We start from the raw sequence: 21211 nt of genomic DNA, 5'->3' as shown, positions 1-21211 counted from the left end.
TCAGCCCCTGGCAAGTGTGCAAATGCTGATTTTGCGGGTGTTACCTCATCCACGCTGGCGGTGAAAAGCCTCGGGCTGGTGGCAGGCTAGCCTCTCACTGCCTGACTTCTCCCGGTCTAGCGGGTGGGGGTGCAGACCCTGCCCCTAGGTGGGTTGGGGTAAGTGTGGGAGTGTGCATCTGAGGTCGGGGGCTTCTTTGGCCCAAAGATTAGGGAGGCTGGGAGAAGGTGAAAATGAAATCGTTGACTGTTGCCTTAATATGGGTTCATTGTCCCCGTGTCCTAGCAGAAATGAGCCATTTTCTCTGCCTCCCATGCTTTGCTTGGTCTTTCTGTCTCTTTTAAGGGGAGGAAAAGTTGGTAGAGGAGAAAACCAGAATGATTTACCACACAGCAGAAAAGGTGATGGAGGCTGTCTTGACGAAGATGGAAAGGGAGCAATCTTCAATTGTTTATACCTTTATACTGAAAATAGCAAAAAAAAACAACAACAACAAAAAAGGAAATTCAGCGGAAGGCCATAAAATCAGTAAAGAACTTCTCTACAGAGGAAGAACCATATTTTAGTTTCAGCAGTGAGAAAAGTGACTTTTGCTAACTCCATTAGGGCAGAGGCCTGCTCCTGGGATTGTGCAGGAAAACAGAGATGTAACCAGAACCTGTGTCTGCACAGATAAGGCGTCCATCTTTCCAAAGGCAGAGGGAAATGGGCTCCTCGCACCCCTTCATGCTGGCCAGCCCTGAATTCTCTGCGACCCTCAGTCCCCAACTTCATTTGACTTAAATAGGTACTGACAGTGAGTAATTTGAAAAATCAAAATATTCAGGGGAAAAAAGTGAAAACTTCAAATTACCCCACACCTCAAAATCCAGAAAGCAAAATAATTCATTAACTCATGACTTTCCCCTGCTTCCCCACAAGGAAATAAGAACTTAGGTGTACATACCTACTTGGATATAGACGTGATATGTAAGAGGCAATCTCGTTTTTCAGGTCTCTGGGCATTTTAATTTGTGGCATTTTCAGTATTGCCTCCTGAAACCAAATCCCCAGAGGATTTGAAAGGTCCCTGGCTCCAGAAGCTCATTTCAATCCATTAGTGGGGATGAGCTAGAAGGTTTGCCCCAGAAAGTAATGATTTTAAGGTTAAGATTCTCCTCTTTTATTCATTGTCAGCATAGGCCCAAAGCTTGAGGAAAGACAACAGGATTATTTCAGAATACGAGGCCTCCATATCTGGGCCAATCATAAAAACAAGGTTTTAGTCAAACAGGGTTTCTTAGCAGAGGCTGACTTTGCCTTGCCAATTGTCATTGCTGCTGTTTGTTTTCTTTTGTCCTTTTACCCATCTTGTACAACTGATCACAACTCACACCAATGAGACTCCTCATACAATTTCCTTTTGAGAGACTGCTGTTTGCTTGGTACTGTACTAGCAATAATTAAAGGCATATGGATTTCCTGCTCTTTAGTAGCCTCTAATTCACTTGGGGAGGAAAGACTGAGAAGACTTAGAATAGTAGGAAGGGCCCATATAGTATTGCTGAGAGGATGCAGTGAGGAGGCCACCAGCTTCTTGGCAGTATGGTTAGAGCATGGGGAAAGGCACAGGTCACAGGAATATTTTCTGGGTCACCCAAGCAAGTGGTCTTCAGGCCACATGGGAGAGAAAACCACATGAGGAGCTGGGAAGCCAGCAGCCAGATGGGGCCAGGCTCAGCTTTGTGCTTTCTTCCCACCCTCTCTGCTCTGTTGGTAGATAGCAGAAAATAACTGAGGGGCAGAGCTGGAACTCATGGTCTGTGTATGTGCTGAATATATTGTCTGGATCATTCTCTACCAGAGGTAGAGATGAGAGATGAGGTGAAATGAGAGAGGTGAGATGAGAGAGCTCCATTTCTGGCTACTAACCCTGGGCTACTAGCTTTGCTATTTGCATCAACGTGATGACCTAATATATCCTCGAGAAAATAAACTAGTTTGTTTATGAGCTAGAGAATCTTGTGACTTTTTTCCCCTGCTAGGATCTCAACAGCTGTTTTAGGACAAACACTGCCCAACAAGGCTGCCGCCATCACAGGATGAATGTAAAAGACTTCACTGCCTGGGAGTGATTTAAGCAAAGTACTTGAAATGTTGTATGTGATTAGAAAGAATAACCACAGTGAAACACCAGCTGCATTTCTAGTCATTTTTTAGACCATTTTTACCTGGCTGGTGTTTGGAAGCAAAAACTTCTTTCTGTTTGAGAAAATGTTTGATCCAGAAGTTCCAGCTTCTGATGGTTATTAGCAAGTTCTAGCCTTGACCTCTTACGTTGGGGAGGGCTTAAGATATGGTAAAGATCAGGGATATTAAATTAGAAAAAGCAAAAGGAGCCACCGTATTTTTTAAAGGCAAGTTAAAAATAAATCGTTATGCATGTTTTGATTCCAGCAAAATAATTCTTATACATAAATATGATATAACATTATAGTTATTTTCAATTCATATGTGTTTAATTTTTTCTCTATATATTTCTTTCTCCTGAGTATCTAGATGAAATATAAAATCAGAGTCAGAATTTCTCATTTATCATATTATTCGTATAGAATTGTTTTTTCCTTTAAAATGTATAAAATTTGTATTCTATGGAATTCTTTTTAGGCATGACACTCATTTTAGATTCTAAAAAACCCTTCTAATTTGTTTATTTAGCTGTGTTAGTTTTCCCCACTTTACTAACTGCTTTTATATATTTGTCTATGTTTGGGATTTATGAAAATGTCCCCATCATTTTAATAGTCACCCCTGGGTGCATAGGCAATGGCTTAGAAAACTTTTAAAAATATGCTAATACCACTATAGCAAAACACCATTACATCAACAAAAAACACAAACCCACTGAACACCAACCCAGAAAAACATTCCCACAACTATCTGGGGAAAATAAACCAAAAAGAGCTATCTTTCATTATGTCTGAAAGACCAGCTAACCAGGCAGGGCTCTCAGGAGAACAAGAGGAATGGTATTTTACAGAGGAGGGGTCCTTATGGAGACCCTCTGCTTTCATCTCCCCAGACATGCACTAGGGGGTGGAGTATGGAAAGAGACATCGAAGGAATAAAGCAATGTGGAACCTGTTCTACTTAGAGTTGAAACCCTGGGGCCTCTGGGGTGAATTGACATAATATGTCCATTTGAGCTAATAACCCCTCTTGTTCCATAAGCTGAGGGCGAGATTTTTTTTTTTTGCTGTTATTTGTAAAGGGCTGTAGGAAAGATTGGTGTTTTGCATTGCAACATCACTAAATAGACGTGGATTTTGAGTCCCACCTGTGCTCACTGAGTTACGATGAGAATTAAATAAAATGACACGTGTAAAAACACTGATTTCATATCTTGGAAGTGGTCTACAAATGACTGTACTGCTATCTGGTGTTTTTCTTGAGTCTGAATCATCAGAAAGAATTGCCTAGGCTCTCTCCTTGTGTCTTCTGGGGTGCACACAGCCTTCACTAACTGTGAAGGATCCAAGTGAACACCTGAGTGACCCTGTTAAGGGAAGGGTAGCCTGGTTCAAGGTGTCGGTGGGGGATGAGTGGGGCATGTTGCATCCCATCTGATAGTACAGAGGATATGCAAATAAAAACTTGTCACTTGGGAGTGCAACAGGGGTTCTGGCAGAGCCTGGAATTAGAGAAAGTGTAACGGGCAGACAGAAAGGGTAGCAGGGACATGGGTATGTCCAGTTGGCTTCTCCCAGACATGTCAAGAGGCAGTATGGAGTGATGAGCATCAGCTGGGGCTCTGAGGCCTGCCTGCCTGGGCTCTTCTTACCAGCAATGCTTACTTACCTCTCAGTGCTCAGGGCCCACACCTGCAGGACAGGGAGGATAATAGTACCTGTCACATAGCATCGTAGCAAGGAGCTACAATCTATGCAGAACACTTAGAACAGGGCTGGACGGGCTGGGTTATTTAGAAAGGCAGCAGAGAACCATGTGAAGGTGCCTGGCTCCAAGTGAGCTGCCTGACTTTGCCTTTGTGACTTACCAACAGTATGATGTTGGGAAGTATGACATTGAGAAGTTCTCACACTTCTGTGCCTCAGTTTCTTCATCTGTGAAATGGGGATAATAATAATACCTACTTCCTAGGGTGGTGGTTGTTATGATTAAATGAGTTAACAAATGTGAATGGTTTGGAACAGTGGCATGTAACACAGATCTGCTGTTACTATTGTTTTTATTATTGTTATTGCAAGCAAGCTGCTCCTTCCCTTTCCATTCAGTTCAATAAATGTAAATTATCCCACAGATTCCCTGAAGAAAATGAGCACACATCACCCGAAGATCTTTCTGTAACTGTCTCTGGTACCACTGGTCATGCCTGCATCAACCTTAAGATCCCTCTTTAATGAGCCCCTATGGAAGAGACTCATGTGAGGCCCATTTCCCCTCTCAAGAGGCTATTCCATGCCACACCTCACTCTGCCTTTGGATGTAGTTTTCTTTTTTCACTCAAGATTTTCCACCACCTTCGGCTTTTCTACTTGTGCCCTTCCTCTTCCTGCTTGTTCTTGAGTGTGGCTGGGGATGCTGGGTCCTCTAGACCTGGGAGGGCTTGCACGGATCAGGCTAGGACTGCTATTGGCCTAGATGGGTAGGTGGGTAGATGGACAGTGCCTGATTTCTGGTGTCTATAAAATCAATAGAAAATGAGAAATGGAGCATCAAACAAATTTAAATGCTCTGTTGGTTTTTAATTAATTCAATAATCTCATTCTTCATGCTTCTATAAATCTGGAATGATACCACTGTTATTTTAAGAGATGGAGAGCGAATACTAATGCCTTCCAAAAACATTGCAGGACTCTGCAGTTTCCTTAAAAAAACTCCTTTCCTTTTGAGAGTGAACTTGAATTCACCAAGAGGAGTAGTATCATTGAACAGGGCTCCTTTGTGAGTCTGAGATTTAGACAAGAGTTTGTGATATTCCTTTATGACCGGACGTAGCAGAATGAGTTGGACATAGCATTTTAGATTGAGTTCTCAATCTCCAGATTGTGATAGTTTAATTTATCCTCTCTACGTAGTTTTGCTATTGACATTTATTAGCCTAGAGTGTTGCTGCCAACACAAGTTTTGAGTAGATTGTGGTATAAACAGATTTCCTCTTTACACGTTCTAATCAGTGCAGGACTGTTTTTATTGAAACCGTACCTCAGCTCAAGCTTCTCCACAAGTGTAGGCACATATGTATGGAGTTTAAATTGTATTTATGGTTGGTAAATGTTCTAATTAAGGGGCTGCATGTGTTCAGAGGGGAAAATTAAATCAGTGAACATGGGAGGCCAGGAGGCTCTTCCGTTCTGGTTTGGGTTCTGTATGATTTTAGGCTTTGAGAAATCAATGCGGTGAGCTGGTGGGTGACAACCCAGGCAGACATTTGTCTCCTGGCTGATTTACAATGTTATCTACAGATTTTTTTTTTCCTTGATGAGATGATGTTTCATTCCTTATTGCCTGCTTCATCCTGACACATCACAGAGCAATTTCTGACAGGCAACACTTCTGGATAATGTCCTGGGCCTTACTTTCCATATTAGGATACATGGAATGCTCAAATAAAAAGGAATATAACTGACATGGTGTCCACCACAACAGTCCCATCCTGCTGTCATGACAATGGCAATGAGTAGATTGCCATCCACTAAGCAGTGCCTGGGCTTCTTTGGAACTCACATCAGGAAAGGTTTCCACATCTTTCTGAGCGCTGCTAAAGAATGAAGTCTTGGCCACAGCAGACCAAAGGGTACTGAAGGGTTTCGAAAGTAGCTGCTGCTATGCTATATAGTTAGCTCAAGGAGGATTGTAATTTGCAAAAATGGGCAAAATATGCACTCCAAGGATATGTAGAACACAATCTAGCCAGATCTGCCCAACCACAGTAATTTTGCTGCTTCAGACAAAATGCCTTTTTGGTGTAGGTTTGAGTTGACAGATTACTGAGGGAAACTTTTGTCTTGCCCACACTCCCAGTTTATTCAGGTTGTTTGTTAATACACCGTACAGCCCTCCATGAGGATGATATGATGTAGACCTGGCACCCTAAACCGAATAAGCTCTTTGCTGACAGCTGAAAGTAAAGGCATTTGTGGCAATCAGATTGAGGGGGCCCTCAGGTTGCTTCCAGATGTCAAATTGATTAATGTTGGAGTTGGTGCTGCCAGCAGCCAGGCCATCTGAGTGCACAGATCTCCAGGAAACAAGCCTGGTTGTTGTGGTATCAGTGGGTAGAGACACAAGCACAGATACTGAACAGACGCCAGTGCTTCTGCTTCAGCTTAGTAGAGTGCCCAGAAAATCCTCCACGATGCAAACCCCCCAACATAAAACTTTTCAGCCATTTTTCATGTTTTCTAACCAGAGGATTGTTTCCTTAAATTAACATCAGTAGTTCCACACTCAGAACTCTAACCCAAGCCGGGCTTGGTGGCTCACGCCTCTAATTTCAGCACTTTGGGAGGCCAAGGTGGACTGATCAGCTGAGGACAGGAGTTTGAGACCAGCCTGGGAAACATGATGAAACCCTGTCTGTACTAAAAATACAAAAATTAGCTGGGTGTGGTGGTGGATGCCTGTATGTAGTCCCAGCTACTGGGGAGTCTGAGGCAGGAAAATCGCTTGAACTTGGGAGGCGGAGGTTGCAGCGGGTGGACACTGCGCCACTGCACTCCAGCCTGGGCAACAGAGTAAGACTCTGTCTCAAAAAATAAAATAAAATTGAAGTCCAACCCATGGATGATGGGCCTTCCTCTGTACATTCTTTGAAGTTTACTTTCCATCTTCCTATAATTCCACTTAACAATGTCTGTGTGCACAGCATATACCCAGCATAACCAAAGGGAAGGGGCAGGGCAGAGATGTGTATATGAGGAAACTTCACATGTAGCAACTGAAACTTATATTGAGAACATTAACAATCGCTTCCTTCTTGTGGGGGTGCTTCTGGTTCTAAATGAGGTGTTAGTGTTTGTGAGGGTGATAACCTTGTCCCATTGAATTATGATGAGAAAACAACCCAGTTGCCTACGGAGCCAAAAGCAAACCTCAGAACTGCTTGACTCATCCGTCAAACAAATTGTATTTTAGGAAACGCAGGACAGAGAAAAATGCACAAAAGAAAAGGAGGTTTATTTATTTGTACAAAAGTAGAATGACAGCCGTTTGAGTGGATCCAAATAGCGTTTAGGGAGAAAAAAAATGTGATTCATTGCCAGCTATTAAATTTTGTTTATCCTTCTTTAAACTAACCAGAAACACATTTTGGAAAAAAACTTGAGTTAACATTTTAAGCGCTGAAAGCCTGCTGTGGATGCTGCCTCGGCTCGCCTACCTTCCAACGGGAAGATGAGGGCTGAAGCAAGCAAACATGGATTTGAGAGGTCAGGCAAAGAATGAATGCCTAGACCTGCTTCCCAGTCCACCCTCCGGCACTGGGAGAAGTTTTTCGTTTCCTTAAATAAGGTTGCTAACCTCAGGGCAATAGCAAAAAGGTTCATGTTTACAAGGTGGTTTCAGATAAAGTACCTCAAAGGAAACAGAACATTTCTCCAAAGACAAAATCACTGACTGAGTGACTGTGTCAGGAAGCCCCGTTTCCCTGATAATCAGTCCTTATTATCGTATGCATTTGCCAGATCACCAGCTGAAGTGACTAATGCTGACTCCTGGTACGACTGTGTGACTGAAAGACTTCAGAGCACTTGACAAGTAGCTGAAAAAATTGCTGGAATCCCAGTGCCTAGTGGAAGAAACCCCTCCAGACTGCAGTGTGCTGGGGTGACTCCCTCCAGCATGGCCCTACCCTCTTTCTGCTACAGGGCCGTAAGGGAGCAGCTTTTATAGCTGTTTCTACTGTCCCCATCCCCGCACCCTCCTTAATTAAGTGTATTGGTATAAATATTTGGGTTGTTAATACCCTTAAAATTGGAAGGGAGTGTATTTATCATAGACTATAAGAATTAACTTGATTTAAATAATACAAAAATATACACATTTCTAAAAGAAGCAGTAGCAAAGATAACTTTGTTGAAGCCGAAGCCCCTAGCATCTTTTTGCTTTCCAAGCAAATAATTCCACCATGAGAATTATCTAGAGTTTGCTATCTCAGTACTGTCTAGAGAGGGAACTCCCTGCTGAGTCTGAGGCCACAAGAAAAGGCCCAAGTGGACTCCTTAGGTCCAGAGAACTCCACCACCCCTCTGCTTCATGGCCCAGGGACAAGGAATCTCCATGTTGTGGTTCACTGGCTTTCAAGCCTCAGTGGACTTGGTGAAGCAAAAGACCCGATACAGGCTACTGTCCTTCCTTTTCCCTCATAAACCTGCAACTTTTCCCTTGTGCCCAATATTCCAGCTTCCTTCACATATTTCTAGAACTGTGCAACTGTGTCTTATTCATTTTCGTGTCCCCTTGTCTTAGCAGAGCTCCCCCCACTTACAGTAGGCATTGAAAAATGTGATTAAACTGGGTACTCTTGTGAGCAGACACGGGGCCTTCCTACCTGCCAGCAGCATGGACCACCTAGGCTAGGTCTACACAGGTTTAGGGGGCAGCTTAGGACATATTGCTCCCAGATATCTGTCTTAATAGCTAGTAGTATGCAGACTCTCTTTTAAAAATATTTAAAAATTAACTTTAGAAACATTTCAACCTTAATACAACAAAATGAAAAGACAACCTCCATTGTCATCCTTTGGGTTTCCTCAGCATCTACACCTTTAGGGTGAGGATCCATTTGAACTATTGCAACAGTACCTATGGAATTGATGTGATGACAGGAACATAAAGTAAAAACTTGTATTAGAGGAAAAGTCTGCCTTCTCTTCTGGCTGCTCTGCTAGGGTAGCAGTTTACAGAGGGAATGAAGAGGAAGGCCACAGAGCGCACATTCATTCAGAAACGTCATAGTGTGCATTATGCCAGGAGCTGCAAGCACTGCCACTAAATCTCTTTGTCTCAGAAGGAAAACCTGGACATGAGACTAGGCCAAGGCAGATTGTTAGCAGGGAGTCCAGCCCAGTCATTCTCTGGCTCTCACCACAGAACACATGGATGAAGGGATAAAGAATTTAACAAAAATTGGCCAGGCGTGGTGCCTCATGCCTGTGATCCCAGCACTTTGGGAGGCTGAGGCAGGCGGATCACTTGAGGTCGGGAGTTTGAGACCACCCTGACCAACATGGCAAAACCTGTCTCTACAAAAAATACAAAAATTAACACCAGTCAGAATGGCGATTATTAAAAAGTCAAGAAACAATATATGCTGGCGAAGCTGTGGAGAAATAGGAGTCTCACTCTGTCGCCCAGGCTGGGGTGCAGTGGCACAATTTCGGTTCACTGCAACCTCTGCCTCCCAGGTTCAAGCAATTCTTCTGCCTCAGCCTCCCAAGTAGCTGGGATTATAGGCGCGTACCATGCCCGGCTAATTTTTGTACTTTTAGTAGAGACGGGGTTTCACCATATTGGTCAGGCTAGTTTCGAACTCCTGACCTTGTGATCTGCCTGCCTTGGCCTCCCAAAGTGCTGGAGTTACAGGAGTGAGCCACCCCACCTGGCCAAAATAGGAACATGTTTATATTGTTGGTGGGAATGTAAATTAGTTCAATCATTGTGGAAGACAATACAGCGATTCCTCAAGTATCTAGAACCAGAAATACCATTTGACCCAGCAATCCCATTACTGGGTATATACCCAAAAGATTATAAATCATTCTGCTATAAAGACACATGCACACGTATGTTTATTGCAGCACTATTTACAATAGCAAAGTCATGGAACCAACCCAAATGCCCATCAGTGATAGATTGGATAAAGAAAATGTGGTACGTACACACCGTGAAATATTACACTGCCATAGAAAGGAATGAAATCATGTCCTTTGTAGGGAGATGGATGAAGCTGGAAGCCATCATCCTCAGCAAACTAACACAGGAACAGAAAACCAAACACTGCATGTTCTCATTCATAAGAGGGAGCTCACCAATGAGAACACATGGACACAGGGAGGGGAACAACACACAGCAGGGCCTGCTGCAGGGCGAGGGGAGGGAACTTAGAGGACAGATCAATAGATGCAGCAAACCACCATGGCACATATATACCTGTGTAAGAAACCTGCACATGTATCCCGGAACTTAAAGTAAAAAAATAAAAATAAAAATAAAAAAATACAAATACAAAAATTAGCTGGGCATGATGGCACATGCCTGTAATACCAGCTACACAGGAGGCTGAGGCACAAGAATCGCTTGAACTCAGGAGGCGGAGGTTGCCATGAGCTGAGATTGCACTACTGCACTCCAGCCTGGGCGACAGAGAGATTCTGTCTCCAGAAAAGAAAAAAAAAAAGAATAAATAAAATTCCCAAGTACTTAAAAATATCTTATTAACTCTTTCCATCTATTTATTTGACTACCTGACCAATATTTTGGTGCTTCTGGGAAGGACAGCAGTGGATAGAATGTGGAGGGACCCCAGGCTCATGCACAGGAGTAGCTGGGATAAAGAAGGGGGTAGTGGGTGCTCCCTGCAAGATCCTCTGACTCTGGCCTGGCTTCCTTTACCACATCACATTCTACTTCCTCTTTCCAGGGAGTATGTGGTTCCAACCACATTCCTGCAGGCACCAAGTCCTCATGTCAAATCACATGGCATTTCTGAGCCTACAGCTTCATATTCAAGAGTGTGGCAAGAAGCATAGCATCGTGCTTATTTTGTCCCATACTTCTGCACCGAGGACCAGAATTTCAAGAAATAATGAAGTCTCTGACCTGGCAATTCCACTTCTAGGTCTATACCCAAGAGAAGTGAAAATATCTGCACACAAAGACTTGCACATAAACATCCACCGTGCTGTTATTCATGAGAGCCAAAAAGTGGAAACAATCTACATGTTCATCAACTGATGATGGACAAACAAAATGCAGTACGTCCATACAATGGAATACTATTCAGCCATAAGAAGGAATGAAGTACTGATACACGAATGAACCTTGAAAATATTATGCTGACTGAAAGAAGACAAAGACGGTCACACGTTATATGATTTCATTCCTATGAAATATCTAAATAGGCAAATTCATAGAGAGAGAAAGTAGGTTAATGGTTGATGGCAGCTAGGAGAAGAGAGAAGAGAGAGTGACTGCTGATGGGTATGGGGCTTCTTTTTAGGGGTGATGGAAAGTTCTGGAATTACATAGTGGTGATAGCTATACAACATGGTGAATATACTAAAAACCACTAAATTGTACGCTTCCAAATGGTGAATTTTATGTTATGTGAATTTTCTCAATTAAAAAAAAAAAAGAAGTAATAAGTCACTGGGAAGCAGCAGCCTTATTTCCTTCTTTCTGTCCTCCTTGAGCCAACTGAGAACCTCATTTAAATACTTGAACACAACAGACTTGCATTTGGGACTGATCGATTGGCTCTTTCACCTTTTTTTCTACCTTGCGGCCACGTCTCTCCACTTCAGTGAGCATCTTCAAGACTCAAATGGGGGGAATTCAGTTCTAAACATTCCTTTTTGTGCCTATGCTATGTGTTGGTGTTGTGGGCTTGGGTGATCTAAATCAGGGGTCTCCAACCCCTGGGTCACAGACTGGCAGTCCGTGGCCTGTTAGGAACCAAGCTGCACAGCAGGAGGTGAGCGGCAGGTGAGCGAGCATTACTGCCTGAGCTCCACCCTCTGTCAGATCACCTGCGTTGTTAGATTCTCACAGGAGAGCAAACCCTGTTGTGAACTGCGCATGCGATCTAGGGATCTGGGTTGCCTGCTCCTTATGAGAATCTAACTAATGCCTGATGATCTGAGATGGAAGAGTTTCATCCTGAAACCACCCTGCCCCCTGTCCGCGGAAAAATTGTCTTCCACGAAACCCTGGTGCCAAAATGGTTGGGGACCACTGATCTAGATAGAGACCTCAAATTACCTGTCTCCAGCACCACTGCTCATGAGAGCTGTTCCCTGTGGAAGCCAGATTCTTCAACTGTTGGAAATTACCGGGGAGGCTCGTTTAGGAGACCGGCCGCTGAATAAGGCTTGGCAAAATGTCAGCTTGGACACTCTGTTCCTTTTTGCTGCTGTCATTTCTGCGGTCACAGGACAAGGCCTTGGGGTAAAGAGATGTCTTTATGAGGGGGCTCCTGAGGATACCTCAGTTTCCCTTCTTCTGCCTGTCCCGCTCCTCAGCAGGTCCACCACAAGCACTTCCCTCAGGCCACCTGTGTGAAACACATACCTCTAAGAGCAACAAGTGCAAGGGTTTCTCAGGGATCACACCTCATCAAAGTGGCAGCCCAGGCACTGACTGTGCCCACCCTGTGGTCCCCTCTCTATCCACCTCTCTCTCATGCCTTCTGCTCTGCTCTCCTGGTGGATGACATTCTTTCCTCCCTGGCACAGGTGCCTCAATCTAGGCAGTCCCAATCCAAGGTTAGCTGTCACTCTTTTCACATCAGCACAACCAGGAGCATTTTTCGTTTCCATAGATGATTCTAAAGGACAGATTAAATGGGAAGCTTTTGATCAAACCAATTCTGAGAAGGAAAGGGAAATCCCAGCCCACCAAAGGCCTGCTGAGATGCGATGCAATGAAAGTAGTACTGTCTCAACTGGGCCACAGTAGTTCAAGCCAGCTAATAAAAACAAAGGCTCTCAGTTTATTTGTTTAACTGACAAATAAAGCCCAGAATAGTCAAGTGGGTTGAAAACTATTCAAGTGATTCACATCAGAACACTGGCCATTGTTTAGTCCACAGCAGTGCCAGTGGAACAACGCCAGATACATGCCTGATCACTTATCTGCAGATTTAATGAAAACATATACAGTTGCTCCAATAATTTAGTAACTTACTGAGCTATCTCCTGCAGGCCAAAGAGGTGTGTATGGAGTTATAAATATGTTTTCCTCAATTGTCTTGGTGAGTCAGGGCTAGAACAATGTTTGCCACCTATGACATGCTCAATAAATAAATAAATTTATTGCTTCATTTTGTGCTGTGGGATAGGCAGAAACCAAGACTGCTGCCGAGTGAGGAGGCCTGTGTCATAGGAATGATGCCATAACTGGAACAGTCTGAATAAGACAAAGCTGTAACCTTTGGGTCACTCAAAATTTAAAGTCTTGATAGGGGAACCTATTGGTTGAGCTTTTATCACAGGCATGCCAATAGTTATATTAACACAATGAGAGGGAAAAGGATCTAATCTCTCAGTTTCTGTGATAGGAGATAGGTATAGTCTCACCAAAACTACACAGAAGGGGAAGAGGTAATTCCCCCAAAGAAATCAGGCTGTTGATTAGGAAGAGAGAATAGAAACCTGGTGGACAAAAACCAATCGTTATTTCTTCCATCAGAAGTACAGAAAATCACTTGAAACAAACTAAATTGAATGACAGCTCCTCTCTGAATGAGGGTGTCCAGTAGTGAAATGATTAAGTGTTTACAATGATACCTTAATTTTGGAAATTCTGGAAAGGTAATTTTTCTGGCAAAGGTGTGTATGAGCTAAAGGAATATCTGAAACAGTTTCTAACTCTTCTGCTCAGCTTGGTTGTGGAGACTTGCATTTTAACAGAGACAATGTGAAGTAAAACATGGAGCATTTATATGGTGAATCTGAACCAAGTTAGAAAAGTGAAATTGAATAAACTTGCCTTGTGGGGATCTTCAGATGTTCCTTCCAATTAACAAATTTAATAGGTGAGTAGCCCTTCAAGTACTGAGAGGGATGGACAAGGAAAATCAGAAAACAGTTAGAACCAATATGTAATTTATTAGCATTCACAGTTAATATATGTATTTCCCATGCACATATGCTATTAGCCAGTGACAGAAGCATAGTGAGCAATGAGCAGTAGCTCACCATCCTGCACATGCTGTCAGCCAACGAGTCCTGCAGGTTATCCTGGGTAGACTGTGTGAGGCAGTGTTATTAAGTGGACTGTTTATTTTGCTGTGGCCTCTCCTGCCATTTTTATTTTGTTCTAACAAATGGTATTGAACCCTGGTGACTGAAAAAGGTCTACTGTGATGGTGCTGAACCTGTTTCAAAGAAACAAGGGCAGAAGATCACGCTGGACCACATTATGAGTTTTATTGCAGCTCATGCTCCTTTGAGGATATGGTTGAAGAAACACAAGGTATAGTTCAGCAGTCATTGAGGGATTGGTGGAAGTCCTTTGACATGATGAAAGAGCTCACAAATATTGCAGCAGCCTTGGAAGATTTAGCAACAATTTTCTGAATGGGAGCTGAAGGAACTGTGTCTAGAGACAAGTCATGACTTCAGGGAATCAAAATTAACAGAAATGCAATTGGCAAGGCGCAGTCTGCTCCCCATCTGCAGAGGGAGGGACCAGGTAGTACTCCCTCTCCGAGGAATGCCTTCTCCTCACCAGATGGAGGAGTCCAGTGTATAAGATACAGCCTGCCTCAAGGAGCTGCTCTTTCCCCACTGATTTTTCAGAGGATTGACTCAGCTTTTCACTTTGCAGAGCAATTCAGCAAGGCTTTAGGAGAAAGGAAATCTGTGTGTCTCTATAGTCTTCAGCATGGTTTTGTGGTTCCAGCAGGTATTCCATTAAGACTCTTGGTGGATAAACCACAGATAACATTTTCCATGCCTCATTGCATGTAATCTTAGTAAGAAAGTGCTTGGCCAATATTTTATTGGTTATTGAGAATTATGAGTAATAATGGTTGTGTTTGCTGGAAAGCTTCTAGGGAAACATAGTGGAAACATATTTTTTGTCATAGCAAGGAAACAATTGTGTTAGTTTTTAAGGAATTTTTATAAAATAATTAGGATTGCTTTTTTATTTTATTTTATTTTTGAGATGGAGTCTCACTCTATCACCCGGGATGGAGTGCAGTGGCATAATCTCAGCTCTCTGGAACCTCCGCCTCCTGGGTTTAAGCGATTCTCCTCCCCCAGCCTCCCAAGTAGCTGGGACTACAGGTGTGCACCACCATGCCCAGCTAATTTTTGTATTTTTAGTAGAGACAGGGTTTTGCCCTGTTGGCCAGGCTGGTCTGGAACTCCTGACCTCAGGTGATCTGCCCACTTTGGCCTCCCAAAGTGTTGGGATTACAGACATGAGCCACCATGCATGGCCTAGGATTGCCTTTTTAAAAAGGCTTCCAAAATAAAGACTATGGTATGATGCCGAAGATGAGTGATTTGCTTAGACAATTTAGAAATCAATTTGTGAGAAGTACTGTTAACATTGAAGAACTAAAATGTAAGACTAGTTATTATGTTTATGCATATTCACCCCCAGAAATTTGGCTTCATGGAATGGGTACATTGAATTAAGTCCAACTAAGCAGTGTTTCACTCATATTCTTGGGCTTCTTCATAAAAATACATTCATGAATTTTAATTCAAGTGGATAAAATACTCTAAAGATATTTAAACTTTGTGTCAATATAAACAGGATTAAAATGACAGTAACCAAACTATTTGTTTCATGTAAAATACAGCTGTTTTTTAAAAAATGGGGGAAATGTGGAAAAAGTATTTCACAGCCCTAGACAACTCAATCTTTTAATTATAGCTCTCTAGACATAATGTAGGGTGAACTCTTTGTAAAATCAAAAGTTAAAATAGAGTCAATGTATGCTGGAGACCTAATATATTCCACTGGTGTAGATTCATAGGGAAAGTACTTTCATGTATCTGTTAAAATGGGATTCTTACCATTTCTCAAGCTTTAATATAAGGATGTAAAAATCACAGCATTTTAGCATGGTGAAAAGAATCACTGATGGGGGTAGGAAGACCAATTAGGAGGGTACAGCAATAATTCAGGCAAGACATGGTGCCAATGGAGTTAGTAAGAAGTAGTTGGATTGTGAATAATTTTTGAAAGAAGACTCAACCAGATTTGCTGATGGATTGCATGTGGGGCATATGATGCAGGAGTCAAAGATGAGCCCAAAGTTTTTCCTCTGAACAGATAGAAGCATGAAGTTGTCATCTATTATCACAAGGAGAGCTGTAAGAAGAGAAGGTTTTTGGGGAGGGATCAGGAGCTTGGTTTTGAACTCCCACGTTTGAGATGTCTTTAAAACTTTCAAGTGAGGATGCCAAATCATCAGCTGAAGTGACAGTCTTTCATCCAGGTGAGAAGTCTGGGCTGGAGATAGAAATCTGCAAATCATCAATGCATATGTGCTATTTAAAGACTTGGGAGTAAAGAAAGATGAGAAGAGGACTGAGGCCAGAGAACCCTGGGGCATGCCAACATTCAGAGGTCAGGCAGATGCACAGAACCAGCAAAGGAGACTGTGACAAAGTGGCCAGACAGGGCGATAGAGAACCAAGGGAGACTGGTGTCCTGGAAGACAAGAATGTTGCTTAAGAAGAAAGGATCCACCTGCCTTGGCCTCCCAAAGTGATGGGACCACAAGCGTGAGCCACTGCACCCGGCCTCATCATTATTCTTAATCAAGTTAAAGTTGTTTAAGAAAATTCCTCATTTCTTATAGATATATCCTGAGTATTTAAGACTAAAATGTCATGCTATCTGGGACTTGCACTTCAGGCCAGGTGTGGTGGCTCACGCCTATAATCCCAGCACTCTGGGAGGCTGCTGCAGGTGGATCATTTGAGGTCAGGAGTTTGAGATCAGCCTGGCCAACATGGTGAAACCCCATCTGTACTAAAAATACAAAAATTAGCTGGGCCTGGTGGTGGGTGCCTGTAATCCCTACTCGGGAGGCTGAGGCAGGAGAATCACTTGAACCCAGGAGACAGAGGCTGCAGTGAGCCGAGATCACACCACTGCACTGCAGCCTGGGTGACAGAGGGAGACTTTGTCGCTAAATGAATAAATAAATAAAAATAAAAATAAAACACTTCAGAAAGAAAAAAAGAAATGAAGCACTTATGCATTAAATTCATGATTATTAAATCTAAGTAATATAATAATGAATTCTTTGTGATATTCTTTGTTTTTAGATATGATTGAAATTTTTCATAATAAAATGTTAAAATTTCTTAAAGTAAATGGGAGAAAAGGAATTTCAGGCAGCAGGAATACATAGATCTTTTTTTGTTTTTGTTTTGAGTCTGCATCACTGGCAAAAGGAATACATAAATCTTTTGCAGTTTTGCTATAAAGGAAAACAAAGAAGGCGGTAGTATCTAGATTGTTCTCTGTTTTTTTGTTTGCTTGCTTGTTTTTTAAGATGGAGAAGTTACAGTACAGTTGAATGCTGATATGGGAACATGGATGAGGAGGGCAGGATGGGCAAATTTAAGTGTGCTGTCCTTGAGTAGAAAGAGGGGATGGGACCTGCAGGATAGGTCCCAGGTGGAGAGTTTGGTCTTAAAGAGGATGGTATGTGCCATACTCATTCACAGTCAACAGGAGGTGGCAGAGAGGATGGACACAGATGCAGAGAGGGGGTAGTCCTACTGGTGGAAAAAGTGGAGTTGTCTTCTGATGGCCTTAGTTATTTTAATGAAAGAGGAATTGAGGTCAAAGGCTGAGGGTGAAGCATGAGAGGGACTTGGAGGTTTAAGAGAGAATGAGGAATAGGAAGGAGAAACAGAGTTGACTGAGAAATTCAACAGGATTGCCAGGCAGCACTAAAGGCCTATCTGAGGCTGAGACCAGTCAGTAAGTGGAAAAGCTGTTGCTGGTTGTGTCTGTGGTTCCCTGTCCACATCCTCCCAGCAGTCACCTTTACACAATGACTGCAAACGCTTCCAACTCTCCGCTTGAGGGCTTTATACATTTGTTCTGGCAATGGGAACATGCTCTGCATGAATGTAGGATAATCAGCAAACGCTGAAGTGTTACCGCCCTGTGAAGCAGCTCTCAACCAATGATAGAAAGGGTTTGGTGGATGTTATGGATAGAATGTTTGTGTATCCTTGCAATTTATATGTTGAAGCCCTAACCCCCAATGTAATGGCATTTAGAGATGGGGCCTTTCGATGGGGCCCTCATGATGGGGTGCCCTTACAAAAAGAGGCACCAAAGAGCTTCTTCACTCTCTTTACCAGGTGAAAGTGTTCATTTGCAAATCCAGAAGAGGGCACTCATTAGAACCAACCATGCTGGCACCCGCATCTTGGACTTTTAGTATCTAGAACTGTGAGAAAATATTAGTAAGTGTCTGTTGTTTAAGCCACTCAGTCAATGGGATTTTTTTATGGCATCCCTAGAAAACCAATACAGTGGATAAATACCCTAACACCCTCAGCGTTCAGCTGGGGCAATTTTGAGGCATGCTCAATACATTTTGCAGCATTTCCTGGTGGAATTCTCCAGTTGCTCAGAGAAATAGCTTGCTTATTCTTGTGTCATTTATTGGCTTTCTTTCTTCCCTTTCCTACTTCCTGACTTCTCTACTGATATTTCCAAGGATCACCTCTGAGAAAACTACTTCTATTGTAATCCTGTCTAAGGAATTTCTTCTTGGAAAATAAAGTCTAAGACAGTACATGTGTCAGTTTCTTGAGCACAGATGTCCAATGGGTGGAGAATTGAATTTAACAAGGTTTGGGCTTTTGCCTGGTGAATTTTAAGCAGGATGAGGGCATATGTGAAGAAGTCATAATAACGATGGACCAAGGAATCCATGCAGGGTAAGGAGGGAAATGAGGCTAAGTGGCAGATGAGGAGCAGAGAAACGGGATGTGAATTGGAAATCCCAGTGGATTCTAGTAGTTGTTGAGGTTAGAAGATTAGGGGAGTCAGCTAGAAATTTTGGAGGTAGAAAGTTGAAATTGAGAATATGGGGGTGGGGGAATTAGTAATGGGAGTATGTTTAGAACAATATCATTGGGAAAATGGAAATGAAGGAACTAAGAGGGCAGGGCATTGAATTAGACAGGGATGGTGTTGGAAAGTGATTGTGAATCTGGTGCAAAATCTTCAAGGAATGACCTGGAGGCTCATAGATGACTAAACCTTCAACTGGTGCTTGAGAAGGAAGGAGAGAATTGTCTGGAAAGGAAGGTGAGGAGCAAGGAGGACACCTACCCCAGCTTCAGGACTGTGGGGAAGCAGTGCCCCCAGAGATCAGATTTCCATCTGAGCTGTGTGATAGAGGAACACTCAGAGGAGCTGCAGAGGATATCTGGGAGTGTGTTGATGATTGGCTGTGCATTCCTGAGGACATCGAGTGGACGGGCCTGGGGGTTGGGAAGGGTGGAGAGGTAATCAGATTAGAGGATATACCAAGGTCTGTGAGGGTGAGTCCTAGTGAGAGGGGCAATCTGGGATCTTAGGCTTCTTGTGGTGATGGCAAACACCCAGGAAGTAAACAAGGATGTGGGCATCATGGGATTAGCCCTGGCAGTCTCTAAGGTAGATGTGGGGGTGACACTGAAGGTTATGGGAAGAGAGGGAAGGCCTGCAAAGGAGTGGGTCACTAGGAAACACAGATAATTCTGCAGGTGTAGTCCCAAACCACTAAATCTCAACTCTCTCTGTGGCTCAACCTGTGGAGTTTGGGGTCCAATGATGTTCTTGTTAGGAAGAGGAGGAAATAAAAGGCCTGAGGGAAAAGTCAAGAATCATATACTAAGGAAAATTAGAGAGGGGTCTGCCAGCTCCCAGACCTGAGAAGATCAAAGTGGGAAGGCTCTTAAAACCAATAAGGGGTAGGAGTGGGGGAAGGGCTTGGGGCTGAAAGAATGCCAGTAACTTTGCCAGTGTAGAACAAGCCCATGAAACTTAAAAACAGTGTACTCTCAGGCCAGGCTTGATGGCTCACGCCTGTAATTCCCAGCATTTTGGGAAGCTGAAGCAGGAGGATTGCTTGATCCCAGGGGTTCAAGACCAGACTGTGCAACATGTGAAGGCCCCATCTCTGCAAAAAACTAAAAAATTAGCCAGGCATGGTGGTGCGTGCCTGTAGTGCTAGCTGTACTGCGGAGACTGAGGTGGGAGGATTGCTTAAGCCCAGGAGGTCGAGGCTGCAGTGAGCTGCGTTTGCACCACTGCACTCCAGCCTGGGTGACAGAGCGAGACCCTGTCTTGAAAAAAACAAAACAAAAAAACACAGTTTACTCTCTCCTTTGGTTATTCTGCAGACTTTCCAGGGCAGGGAATTTGTCACGTGAAATAGATTTTCCTTCTTTATAAGTTTATAGGATTGCTGATTACTATTTAGGAAGGTACGGAGTTTTTTCTTCCATCAACAATAGGAATGAAAAATAGAATGCTTGGTGGCTTTCCAGTAATTTCACAAAAACTTGTGAGCATATCACTAGGACCCCAAAAATAATCTTTTTGGAACTGTAAAGAGATCTGTGTACCTGGTCCTACTGTAGTTTGCCCTGGTGGTGCCTATGCAGGAGCAGGCAAGAAGCCCCACTTCATGCCTGCTTCTGTGTGAAATCCTCCCTAACCAATTCATCCCATCAACTCCTGGTTGTGTGAAGTTCTGTGATGACCCTCACACCATCCAACATCATTCTTGGGCACCGCCGAAAACCGACTTTCATTGTTCTGCCTGTGCATCTCATCTCTACACAACGAGATGGTATCTCCAAGTCCCTCAAAGGACCCATTTATTATCTTGAGTCTCTCATATTGCCAAACACAGTACTTGGCACAAAGTAGATGTTTAATGAATCTTAGTTGCGTGAAGACCAATGGATGAATGAATTTATTTATTTATTGAGCACCTCATAGGTGGCAAATGTTGTTCTAGGCACTGAGGAAATGGTTGTAAAAAAATAAATAAAAATCTCTGCCTTGTGGATCTTACATTCTAGAGGAGAGAAAGTAATATGTATTATTATAACATGTATTATTACAGTTCTTGGGTAGGTGGCAAAAACTGAACTCTGGAGTGAAGCAAGTCATAATGACTGATTACAGGGCATAGCATGTGCCACTTGTTTCAAACATGCTATCTAACTATGAATGTGCAGTAGGCAACATTGATCCCTCTCCTAGAGATATGCAAACTGGGGCTGAAAATGGTAATTGAATTTCCTAAGACAATGATGTTAAGTTGGCAGAACAGGGATTTAAGCTGAGCTCTCTGCCACCCCATGGTCCATACTTCTAACCCCTACACTGCAGGGCCTGTCATTTTCTATTCAGTGTTAGTAGGTGCATTTTTGTAGGGGCACTGATGAACTTTAGAATCTGCAATTCTCTCCCTCTAACATGGTCATGGACTAAC

Source organism: Nomascus leucogenys, chromosome 18, assembly GCF_006542625.1.
Source record: "Nomascus leucogenys isolate Asia chromosome 18, Asia_NLE_v1, whole genome shotgun sequence".
NCBI lineage: Eukaryota > Metazoa > Chordata > Mammalia > Primates > Hylobatidae > Nomascus > Nomascus leucogenys.
This window is presented reverse-complemented; position numbering follows the sequence as displayed.